Source organism: Salmo salar, chromosome ssa09 (assembly GCF_905237065.1).
Source record: "Salmo salar chromosome ssa09, Ssal_v3.1, whole genome shotgun sequence".
In the NCBI taxonomy this organism is placed as follows: domain Eukaryota; kingdom Metazoa; phylum Chordata; class Actinopteri; order Salmoniformes; family Salmonidae; genus Salmo; species Salmo salar.
Window position 1 is genome coordinate 153,746,693 of NC_059450.1, and position 12,128 is coordinate 153,758,820.

Below are 12,128 nucleotides of genomic sequence, written 5' to 3' on the forward strand. Positions count from 1 at the left end.
GGGTGCCCGGCCGTGTTGATCAAGGTGTTTATATGTTGTTTGTTGGGGTGGTTGTGTAGTCTAGAAGGGGGTGCCCGGCCGTGTTGATCAAGGTGTTTATATGTTGTTTGTTGGGGTGGTTGTGTAGTCTAGAAGGGGGTGCCCGGCCGTGTTGATCAAGGTGTTTATATGTTGTTTGTTGGGGTGGTTGTGTAGTCTAGAAGGGGGTGCCCGGCCGTGTTGATCAAGGTGTTTATATGTTGTTTGTTGGGGTGGTTGTGTAGTCTAGAAGGGGGTGCCCGGCCGTGTTGATCAAGGTGTTTATATGTTGTTTGTTGGGGTGGTTGTGTAGTCTAGAAGGGGGTGCCCGGACGTGTTGATCAAGGTGTTTATATGTTGTTTGTTGGGGTGGTTGTGTAGTCTAGAAGGGGGTGCCCGGACGTGTTGATCAAGGTGTTTATATGTTGTTTGTTGGGGTGGTTGTGTAGTCTAGAAGGGGGTGCCCGGACGTGTTGATCAAGGTGTTTATATGTTGTTTGTTGGGGTGGTTGTGTAGTCTAGAAGGGGTGCCCGGCCGTGTTGATCAAGGTGTTTATATGTTGTTTGTTGGGGTGGTTGTGTAGTCTAGAAGGGGGTGCCCGGCCGTGTTGATCAAGGTGTTTATATGTTGTTTGTTGGGGTGGTTGTGTAGTCTAGAAGGGGGTGCCCGGCCGTGTTGATCAAGGTGTTTATATGTTGTTTGTTGGGGTGGTTGTGTAGTCTAGAAGGGGGTGCCCGGCCGTGTTGATCAAGGTGTTTATATGTTGTTTGTTGGGGTGGTTGTGTAGTCTAGAAGGGGGTGCCCGGCCGTGTTGATCAAGGTGTTTATATGTTGTTTGTTGGGGTGGTTGTGTAGTCTAGAAGGGGTGCCCGGCCGTGTTGATCAAGGTGTTTATATGTTGTTTGTTGGGGTGGTTGTGTAGTCTAGAAGGGGGTGCCCGGCCGTGTTGATCAAGGTGTTTATATGTTGTTGTTTGTTGGGGTGGTTGTGTAGTCTAGAAGGGGGTGCCCGGCCGTGTTGATCAAGGTGTTTATATGTTGTTTGTTGGGGTGGTTGTGTAGTCTAGAAGGGGGTGCCCGGCCGTGTTGATCAAGGTGTTTATATGTTGTTTGTTGGGGTGGTTGTGTAGTCTAGAAGGGGGTGCCCGGCCGTGTTGATCAAGGTGTTTATATGTTGTTTGTTGGGGTGGTTGTGTAGTCTAGAAGGGGGTGCCCGGCCGTGTTGATCAAGGTGTTTATATGTTGTTTGTTGGGGTGGTTGTGTAGTCTAGAAGGGGTGCCCGGCCGTGTTGATCAAGGTGTTTATATGTTGTTTGTTGGGGTGGTTGTGTAGTCTAGAAGGGGGTGCCCGGCCGTGTTGATCAAGGTGTTTATATGTTGTTTGTTGGGGTGGTTGTGTAGTCTAGAAGGGGGTGCCTGGCCGTGTTGATCAAGGTGTTTATATGTTGTTTGTTGGGGTGGTTGTGTAGTCTAGAAGGGGGTGCCCGGCCGTGTTGATCAAGGTGTTTATATGTTGTTTGTTGGGGTGGTTGTGTAGTCTAGAAGGGGGTGCCCGGACGTGTTGATCAAGGTGTTTATATGTTGTTTGTTGGGGTGGTTGTGTAGTCTAGAAGGGGGTGCCCGGACGTGTTGATCAAGGTGTTTATATGTTGTTTGTTGGGGTGGTTGTGTAGTCTAGAAGGGGGTGCCCGGCCGTGATGTTCAAGGTTTGCCTGTTCACTCATCCAGAAGGCGAGGTCAGTACAGATGCATCTAAGCTGGGACCGAGAGACTGAAAAACAGCTTCTATCTCAAGGCCGTCAGACTGTTAAACAGCCATCACTAACATACAGTGGCTGCTGCCAACATACTGACTCAACTCAAGCCACTTTAATAATGAAAAATGTATGTAATAAATGTATCGCTAGCCACTTTAAACAATGCCACTTTATATAATGTTTACATATCCTACATTACTCATGTCATATGTATATACTGTACTCTATATCATCTACTGCATCTTGCCATCTTGATGTAATAAATGTATCACTAGCCACTTTAATCAATGCCACTTTATATAATGTTTACATACCCTACATTACTCATCTCATATGTATATACTGTACTCTATACCATCTACTGCATCTTGCCTATGCCGTTCGGCCATCGCTCATTCATATATTTTTATGTACATATTCTTATTCATTCCTATACACTTGTGTGTATAAGGTAGTTATTGTGAAATTGTTAGATATTACTGCATGGTCAGAACTAGAAGCACAAGCATTTCCCTACACTCGCATTAACATCTGCTAACCATGTGTATGTGACAAATAAAATAAGATTTGAGGTGTTAAAATGTTTTTTGGGTTGTTTTTTTTTGGTGCGGTTGGTGAATATTTTACCCATTGCCACTCATTTTACCTGTAGGTAGGTATTACTGTTCAATTCAAAGTAATTCAGAGTAAGTGAGTTCCAGTAATCGTAGTAGATGATGGTCTGGTCTGCCTGGTTGTGGGGTATTGTAGTAGTTGATGGTCTGCCTGGTTGTGGGGTATTGTAGTAGTTGATGGTCTGTCTGGTTGTGGGGTATTGTAGTAGTTGATGGTCTGTCTGGTTGTGGGGTATTGTAGTAGTTGATGGTCTGTCTGGTTGTGGGGTATTGTAGTAGTTGATGGTCTGGTCTGGTTGTGGGGTATTGTAGTAGTTGATGGTCTGTCTGGTTGTGGGGTATTGTAGTAGTTGATGGTCTGTCTGGTTGTGGGGTATTGTAGTAGTTGATGGTCTGGTCTGGTTGTGGGGTATTGTAGTAGTTGATGGTCTGTCTGGTTGTGGGGTATTGTAGTAGTTGATGGTCTGTCTGGTTGTGGGGTATTGTAGTAGTTGATGGTCTGTCTGGTTGTGGGGTATTGTAGTAGTTGATGGTCTGCCTGGTTGTGGGGTATTGTAGTAGTTGATGGTCTGCCTGGTTGTGGGGTATTGTAGTAGTTGATGGTCTGTCTGGTTGTGGGGTATTGTAGTAGTTGATGGTCTGTCTGGTTGTGGGGTATTGTAGTAGTTGATGGTCTGGTCTGGTTGTGGGGTATTGTAGTAGTTGATGGTCTGCCTGGTTGTGGGGTATTGTAGTAGTTGATGGTCTGTCTGGTTGTGGGGTATTGTAGTAGTTGATGGTCTGTCTGGTTGTGGGGTATTGTAGTAGTTGATGGTCTGTCTGGTTGTGGGGTATTGTAGTAGTTGATGGTCTGTCTGGTTGTGGGGTATTGTAGTAGTTGATGGTCTGTCTGGTTGTGGGGTATTGTAGTAGTTGATGGTCTGCCTGGTTGTGGGGTATTGTAGTAGTTGATGGTCTGTCTGGTTGTGGGGTATTGTAGTAGTTGATGGTCTGTCTGGTTGTGGGGTATTGTAGTAGTTGATGGTCTGTCTGGTTGTGGGGTATTGTAGTAGTTGATGGTCTGGTCTGGTTGTGGGGTATTGTAGTAGTTGATGGTCTGTCTGGTTGTGGGGTATTGTAGTAGTTGATGGTCTGTCTGGTTGTGGGGTATTGTAGTAGTTGATGGTCTGGTCTGGTTGTGGGGTATTGTAGTAGTTGATGGTCTGTCTGGTTGTGGGGTATTGTAGTAGTTGATGGTCTGTCTGGTTGTGGGGTATTGTAGTAGTTGATGGTCTGTCTGGTTGTGGGGTATTGTAGTAGTTGATGGTCTGTCTGGTTGTGGGGTATTGTAGTAGTTGATGGTCTGTCTGGTTGTGGGGTATTGTAGTAGTTGATGGTCTGTCTGGTTGTGGGGTATTGTAGTAGTTGATGGTCTGTCTGGTTGTGGGGTATTGTAGTAGTTGATGGTCTGTCTGGTTGTGGGGTATTGTAGTAGTTGATGGTCTGCCTGGTTGTGGGGTATTGTAGTAGTTGATGGTCTGCCTGGTTGTGGGGTATTGTAGTAGTTGATGGTCTGTCTGGTTGTGGGGTATTGTAGTAGTTGATGGTCTGTCTGGTTGTGGGGTATTGTAGTAGTTGATGGTCTGTCTGGTTGTGGGGTGTCGTAGTAGGTAGGTTTTAACTGTAGCTAGGCCTGGTTCTACCTCGCTATTGATGCAGAGGCTATTAATATCCATAGTGAAGAGGAAGTCATTAGTTGTTACGGGTGTCTTTACTACGGATTTTCAAATCAATCCACAATTGTGCACCTCAATACATGTCAGACATACTTTTAAGTTATGTACCCAGTAGGTCCCTCATCTCCTCTGGCACTGGCCGTTTAACTATCCCAAAGCCAAGGACCAAGAGGCATGGAGAGGCAGTCTTTAGTTACTATGCCCCCAGCCTCTTTAATAACCTGCCAGAGAACCTGAGGAGGCCCGATACTGTGGCCATATTTAAAAGAGATCTTAAAACACACCTTTTTAGCTTTGATTTTCCTTAAGGTGCTTTTTAGTCTTTTAGTTTAAAATTATTATTTTCCTTTGAAGGCCCAGAATGAGTTCCAAACCTCTCCGCCAATAACAAATAGTTTTCAGTTTTCCCCTCCCCACTCAGACCACTCCTAGACAGTCCTAACAACATTTTTACTTGAGAAAATGTTCTTTGCTTAGAAGCTATTTATGTTTATTGTTTTACCATTTTAATTGAAAACAATTACATTAAGATACTTAAATGTTTGATATCGCATTAAGGTAATATTGAGAAAAAAATGGCTGCATTGGACCTTATATAAGTAAATTATATTTACTTTATTTACTATATATTTATATATATATTTTAGCAGAACAACAAATTGTTAAATACCTGTCATTTTTACTTAATTTAATTGAAGTACTGTAGAAATCCATAAGTTCTATGCCGTACTGCTTCTTCTGGGCTGTGCCAATATGGCCGACCGACGGCGTTAAAGTCTCTCATTGGTCCCTACATAGCGTCAACAATCCAGGGTTTATATATACACCATTAGGAGCAGCACATCCTCAGCATGTCTTTGCACTTGTGCTGCAGCACTCAGGGGTCGAGTGGTCTGCAGGCGACATCTTTCATTTCTATACACAACCTCTGGATAACACCTAACACTGGTGTGGAGACGAAGCTCGGCTTGGGAAAGTGTTGTCACTTAACTGGGACTAGGAGTAGGCCTACCAAGTGGAGTTGCTCAATAGTCACATACAAGTTGTAAATTCTTTTGCTCAAGCTATGTTGCTTATTGATTCTTTCTTGATAAATAAATAAAAATACAGCTTTTTGTTGTTGTTGTTGCTGTTTCTTTGTAATACTAGCCATCTAGCAATTTTATATAGTTAGCATCAGCTATCCAGCTAGATACCAACTGACCACAGACGTCAGTTTAACGTCTAGTTTTGATTTACATTTGGTGAGTTGTCAACTAACGTGAATTCAATATAAAAAAATAAATCAACATATCATTCAATTTAGGTAAAAAGTTTGGAGAAATGTTTTATGAAATTCTCGTATCTTAGCTGGCGTGCCTGCTGGAAAGTTTGCCAGACTTTAGAAAAGGAAACAATTACTAAATGTACTGAATAAGACACATTCCGTTCAATATTTACCCAGATTTTAGCAGAGACGCAGAGAAGCATATTTAATTAATGTAAATAAAGAACCACCAATCAGGAGGATTCAGAGGTAAGCTTACTGTCGCTATTTAGACAAATACTTCAATTAAATTGTCATCTGGCAATGTATGATAATATCATATTTGTACATGAATTATGATGCCGTGATATGTGCCTGTATTGCAGATGTGTGTTCTGATCCCATGTACTGTTGTAATGTGAATGTAATACAGTGGAGGCTGGTGGAAGGAGCTATAGGAGGATGGGCTCTGTGTAATGTCTGACATGGAATTATTGGAACGGAGTCAATCATTTGGTTTCCATGTGTTTGATGAGTAAATAGGAACTGTATCAAACACATCATTAGATAAAATGAGATTTCAGTCTTGGGTGTTTGTTTCCTGATCAGTCCCGTAGAGGTTAATGATATGGGGGGGGGGTCCACTAAGCTAACATATGGAATTTTTTTACGATGGTCATACCGTGGATCATTTCGCTATTTGATTTAGAATTTTAGGACCCCTTTAGGTCTGTAGCAGTGTCTATGCTATTGGATGGAGAGCAATCAACACAGCAGTTCAGCTCATGTTAGTGGGCATCGTCCAATCAAAACCCAACCTTCATTATAACCCATTGTGATGCGTGGGTGTTCCAAACTCCATTTGAAACGAGACTGACTTTATGATCAAAATATTCCTGTTTACACTTTGTAGTCAATTTTGACACTAGAATGTTTCTGACTCATCGATTCCACACAGGCCCGTTTTCAAGCGGACTTGTTGCTTTTTAATTAAAGGCAGTCGCTCTTTAACTTTGCTGAAGTATGTAAACACATCATCCAGAGATGTTTTGAAACATGACATGGTGTGTTGTAACACCACTTCATCAAGTGTTGTGTAACACCTTGCCTGGGACTGGGAGCACTGCCAGAAAAGGTAGGAAAAAAACGATTGTGTTTTGAGTTCTGTTTAGTGTAGAATTAGAAACCTCTTTTGGTGTAATTTCCTCTCTAAAGATTCTTAACTCTATTGTGGTATTTTAAATCCTGTCTGGTGCAGAATTTATCTGATGATTTGTCAGTTTAACCCATTTTGACAGGTATCGCTGAGCAAGTGCTCAATCCATAGCAGTAACTACAGACTTTACAGCAAGCATTGTCTGAGTTCATATGACTTCCATTATACAGTATCATTATCTGACTTGTCTATCATCTTGGTACTCTGGTGTGTGTTTCTCAGCACCACTATATCTTACAACACCTCCTCCTTTATGTATCTTCTCCGTGTCTCTCCTCCTCATCGACTTGTCAGCAGGGGACCTGTCAATGTGTGAGGCTGCCAGGCTGGTAACTTTATTTAGGCTGCGACACGAGGCTTTATTTGTTTATTTTGGGTGTGTGTACGTAACACGGATGGATGACTCAGGGAGAGAAAAAGGAGATACCGGCATAGAAATGTCTGAATGTTTGGCAAGATGAGAAAATGTATTCTCTAGACTTTCTGACTCCCACAGAGAGAGAGAGTCTCCCGCTGTGAGAACAACGCCCACAGAGAGAGAGAGAGAGAGAGTCTCCCGCTGTGAGAACGACGCCCACAGAGAGAGAGAGAGAGAGTCTCCCGCTGTGAGAACGACGCCCACAGAGAGAGAGAGAGAGTCTCCTGCTGATTGGGTATCTAGAGTACATCCAGACACAAGCAGCAGCAGTATAATTAGCAGGTTACCTCCCGGTCTCAATCAACACTCATCCACTGAGCTTCAAATGCAGCTTTTGGAAACGCCTAGTTACAGCTACAGTGGGAGGTACAGCTACAGTGGGAGGTACAGCTACAGTGGGAGGTACAGCTACAGTGGGAGGTACAGCTACAGTGGGAGGTGCAGCTACAGTGGGAGGTGCAGCTACAGTGGGAGGTACAGCTACAGTGGGAGGTCCAGCTACAGTGGGAGGTCCAGCTACAGTGGGAGGTCCAGCTACAGTGGGAGGTCCAGCTACAGTGGGAGGTCCAGCTACAGTGGGAGGTACAGCTATAGTGGGAGGTCCAGCTATAGTGGGAGGTACAGCTACAGCTATAGTGGGAGGTCCAGCTACAGCTACAGTGGGAGAGCTACAGCTACAGTGGGAGGTACAGCTACAGTGGGAGGTACAGCTACAGTGGGAGGTACAGCTACAGTGGGAGGTACAGCTATAGTGGGAGGTACAGCTACAGTGGGAGGTACAGCTACAGTGGGAGGTACAGCTACAGTGGGAGGTGCAGCTACAGCTATAGTGGGAGGTACAGCTACAGTGGGAGGTACAGCTATAGTGGGAGGTGCAGCTACAGCTATAGTGGGGGGTACAGCTATAGTGGGAGGTACAGCTACAGCTATAGTGGGAGGTACAGCTATAGTGGGAGGTACAGCTATAGTGGGAGGTGCAGCTACAGCTATAGTGGGAGGTACAGCTATAGTGGGAGGTGCAGCTACAGCTATAGTGGGAGGTACAGCTATAGTGGGAGGTGCAGCTACAGCTATAGTGGGAGGTACAGCTACAGTGGGAGGTGCAGCTATAGTGGGAGGTACAGCTATAGTGGGGGGTACAGCTATAGTGGGAGGTACAGCTATAGTGGGAGGTACAGCTATAGTGGGAGGTGCAGCTACAGCTATAGTGGGAGGTACAGCTATAGTGTGAGGTACAGGTACAGTGGGAGGTACAGCTATAGTGGGAGGTGCAGCTACAGTGGGAGGTACAGCTACAGTGGGAGGTACAGCTATAGTGGGAGGTACAGCTACAGTGGGAGGTACAGCTACAGTGGGAGGTACAGCTACAGTGGGGGGTACAGCTATAGTGGGAGGTACAGCTACTGTGGGAGGTACAGCTACAGTTGGAGGTACAGCTACAGTGGGAGGTACAGCTACAGCTACAGTGGGAGGTAAAGCTACAGTGGGAGGTACAGCTATAGTGGGAGGTACAGCTATAGTGGGAGGTGCAGCTATAGTGGGAGGTACAGCTATAGTGGGAGGTGCAGCTATAGTGGGAGGTGCAGCTACAGTGGGAGGTACAGCTACAGTGGGAGGTAAAGCTACAGTGGGAGGTAAAGCTACAGTGGGAGGTACAGCTATAGTGGGGGGTACAGCTATAGTGGGAGGTACAGCTATAGTGGGAGGTACAGCTATAGTGGGAGGTGCAGCTACAGCTATAGTGGGAGGTACAGCTATAGTGTGAGGTACAGGTACAGTGGGAGGTACAGCTATAGTGGGAGGTGCAGCTACAGTGGGAGGTACAGCTACAGTGGGAGGTACAGCTATAGTGGGAGGTACAGCTATAGTGGGAGGTACAGCTACAGTGGGAGGTACAGCTACAGTGGGGGTACAGCTATAGTGGGAGGTACAGCTACAGTGGGAGGTACAGCTACAGTTGGGAGGTACAGCTACAGTGGGAGGTACAGCTACAGCTACAGTGGGAGGTACAGCTACAGTGGGAGGTACAGCTATAGTGGGAGGTACAGCTATAGTGGGAGGTGCAGCTATAGTGGGAGGTACAGCTATAGTGGGAGGTGCAGCTATAGTGGGAGGTGCAGCTACAGTGGGAGGTACAGCTACAGTGGGAGGTACAGCTACAGTGGGAGGTACAGCTACAGTGGGAGGTACAGCTATAGTGGGAGGTACAGCTATAGTGGGAGGTACAGCTACAGTGGGAGGTACAGCTACAGTGGGAGGTACAGCTACAGTGGGAGGTACAGCTACAGTGGGAGGTACAGCTACAGTGGGGGGTACAGCTACAGTGGGAGGTACAGCTACAGTGGGGGGTACAGCTATAGTGGGAGGTACAGCTACAGTGGGAGGTACAGCTACAGTGGGAGGTACAGCTACAGTGGGAGGTACAGCTACAGTGGGGGGTACAGCTATAGTGGGAGGTACAGCTACAGTGGGAGGTACAGCTACAGTGGGAGGTACAGCTACAGTGGGAGGTACAGCTACAGTGGGGGGTACAGCTACAGTGGGGGGTACAGCTATAGTGGGAGGTACAGCTACAGCTATAGTGGGAGGTACAGCTATAGTGGGAGGTACAGCTATAGTGGGAGGTACAGCTACAGTGGGAGGTACAGCTACAGTGGGAGGTCCAGCTATAGTGGGAGGTACAGCTACAGTGGGGGGGACAGCTATAGTGGGAGGTACAGCTACAGCTACAGTGGGAGGTACAGCTACAGTGGGAGGTACAGCTACAGCTACAGTGGGAGGTACAGCTATAGTGGGAGGTACAGCTACTGTGGGAGGTACAGCTATAGTGGGAGGTACAGCTACAGTGGGAGGTACAGCTACAGTGGGAGGTACAGCTACAGTGGGAGGTACAGCTACAGTGGGAGGTACAGCTATAGTGGGAGGTACAGCTACAGCTACAGTGGGAGGTACAGCTATAGTGGGAGGTACAGCTACAGCTATAGTGGGAGGTACAGCTACAGCTATAGTGGGAGGTACAGCTACAGCTATAGTGGGAGGCACAGCTACAGTGGGAGGCACAGCTACAGTGGGAGGCACAGCTACAGTGGGAGGTACAGCTACAGTGGGAGGTGCAGCTACAGCTACATTGGGAGGTACAGCTACAGTGGGAGGTGCAGCTACAGCTACAGTGGGAGGTACAGCTACAGTGGGAGGTGCAGCTACAGCTATAGTGGGAGGTACAGCTACAGTGGGAGGTACAGCTATAGTGGGAGGTGCAGCTACAGCTATAGTGGGGGGTACAGCTATAGTGGGAGGTACAGCTACAGCTATAGTGGGAGGTACAGCTATAGTGGGAGGTGCAGCTACAGCTATAGTGGGAGGTACAGCTATAGTGGGAGGTGCAGCTACAGCTATAGTGGGAGGTACAGCTATAGTGGGAGGTGCAGCTACAGCTATAGTGGGAGGTACAGCTATAGTGGGAGGTACAGCTATAGTGGGAGGTGCAGCTACAGCTATAGTGGGAGGTACAGCTATAGTGTGAGGTACAGGTACAGTGGGAGGTACAGCTATAGTGGGAGGTGCAGCTACAGTGGGAGGTACAGCTACAGTGGGAGGTACAGCTATAGTGGGAGGTAAAGCTACAGCTACAGTGGGAGGTACAGCTACAGCTACAGTGGGAGGTACAGCTACAGTGGGAGGCACAGCTACAGTGAGAGGCACAGCTACAGTGAGAGGCACAGCTACAGTGAGAGGCACAGCTACAGTGAGAGGCACAGCTACAGTGGGAGGCACAGCTACAGTGGGAGGCACAGCTACAGTGGGAGGTGCAGCTACAGCTATAGTGGGAGGTACAGCTATAGTGGGAGGTACAGCTACAGCTATAGTGGGGGGTACAGCTATAGTGGGAGGTACAGCTACAGTGGGAGGTACAGCTATAGTGGGAGGTGCAGCTACAGCTATAGTGGGAGGTACAGCTACAGTGGGAGGTACAGCTACAGCTATAGTGAGAGGTGCAGCTACAGTGGGAGGTACAGCTATAGTGGGGGGTACAGCTATAGTGGGGGGTACAGCTACAGTGGGAGGTACAGCTATAGTGGGAGGTGCAGCTATAGTGGGAGAGGCAGCTACAGCTATAGTGGGAGGTGCAGCTACAGTGGGAGGTACAGCTATAGTGGGGGGTACAGCTATAGTGGGAGGTGCAGCTACAGCTATAGTGGGAGGTACAGCTATAGTGGGAGGTACAGCTATAGTGGGGGGTACAGCTACAGTGGGAGGTACAGCTACAGTGGGAGGTACAGCTATAGTGGGAGGTACAGCTATAGTGGGAGGTACAGCTATAGTGGGAGGTGCAGCTACAGTGGGAGGTACAGCTACAGTGGGAGGTACAGCTATAGTGGGAGGTACAGCTACAGTGGGAGGTACAGCTACAGTGGGAGGTACAGCTACAGTGGGAGGTACAGCTACAGCTATAGTGGGAGGTACAGCTATAGTGGGGGTACAGCTACAGTGGGAGGTGCAGCTATAGTGGGAGGTACAGCTACATTGGGGGTACAGCTATATTGGGGGGTACAGCTACAGTGGGAGGTACAGCTACAGTGGGAGGTGCAGCTATAGTGGGAGGTACAGCTATAGTGGGGGGTACAGCTATAGTGGGGGGTACAGCTATAGTGGGAGGTGCAGCTACAGCTATAGTGGGAGGTGCAGCTATAGCTATAGTGGGGGGTACAGCTACAGTGGGAGGTACAGCTATAGTGGGAGGTACAGCTACAGTGGGGGGTACAGCTACAGTGGGGGGTGCAGCTATAGTGGGAGGTGCAGCTATAGTGGGAGGTACAGCTATAGTGGGGGGTACAGCTATAGTGGGAGGTACAGCTACAGTGGGAGGTACAGCTATAGTGGGAGGTACAGCTACAGTGGGAGGTGCAGCTATAGTGGGGGGTACAGCTATAGTGGGGGGTACAGCTATAGTGGGGGGTACAGCTATAGTGGGAGGTGCAGCTACAGCTATAGTGGGAGGTGCAGCTATAGCTATAGTGGGGGGTACAGCTACAGTGGGAGGTACAGCTATAGTGGGAGGTACAGCTACAGTGGGGGGTACAGCTACAGTGGGAGGTGCAGCTATAGTGGGAGGTACAGCTACAGTGGGAGGTACAGCTACAGTG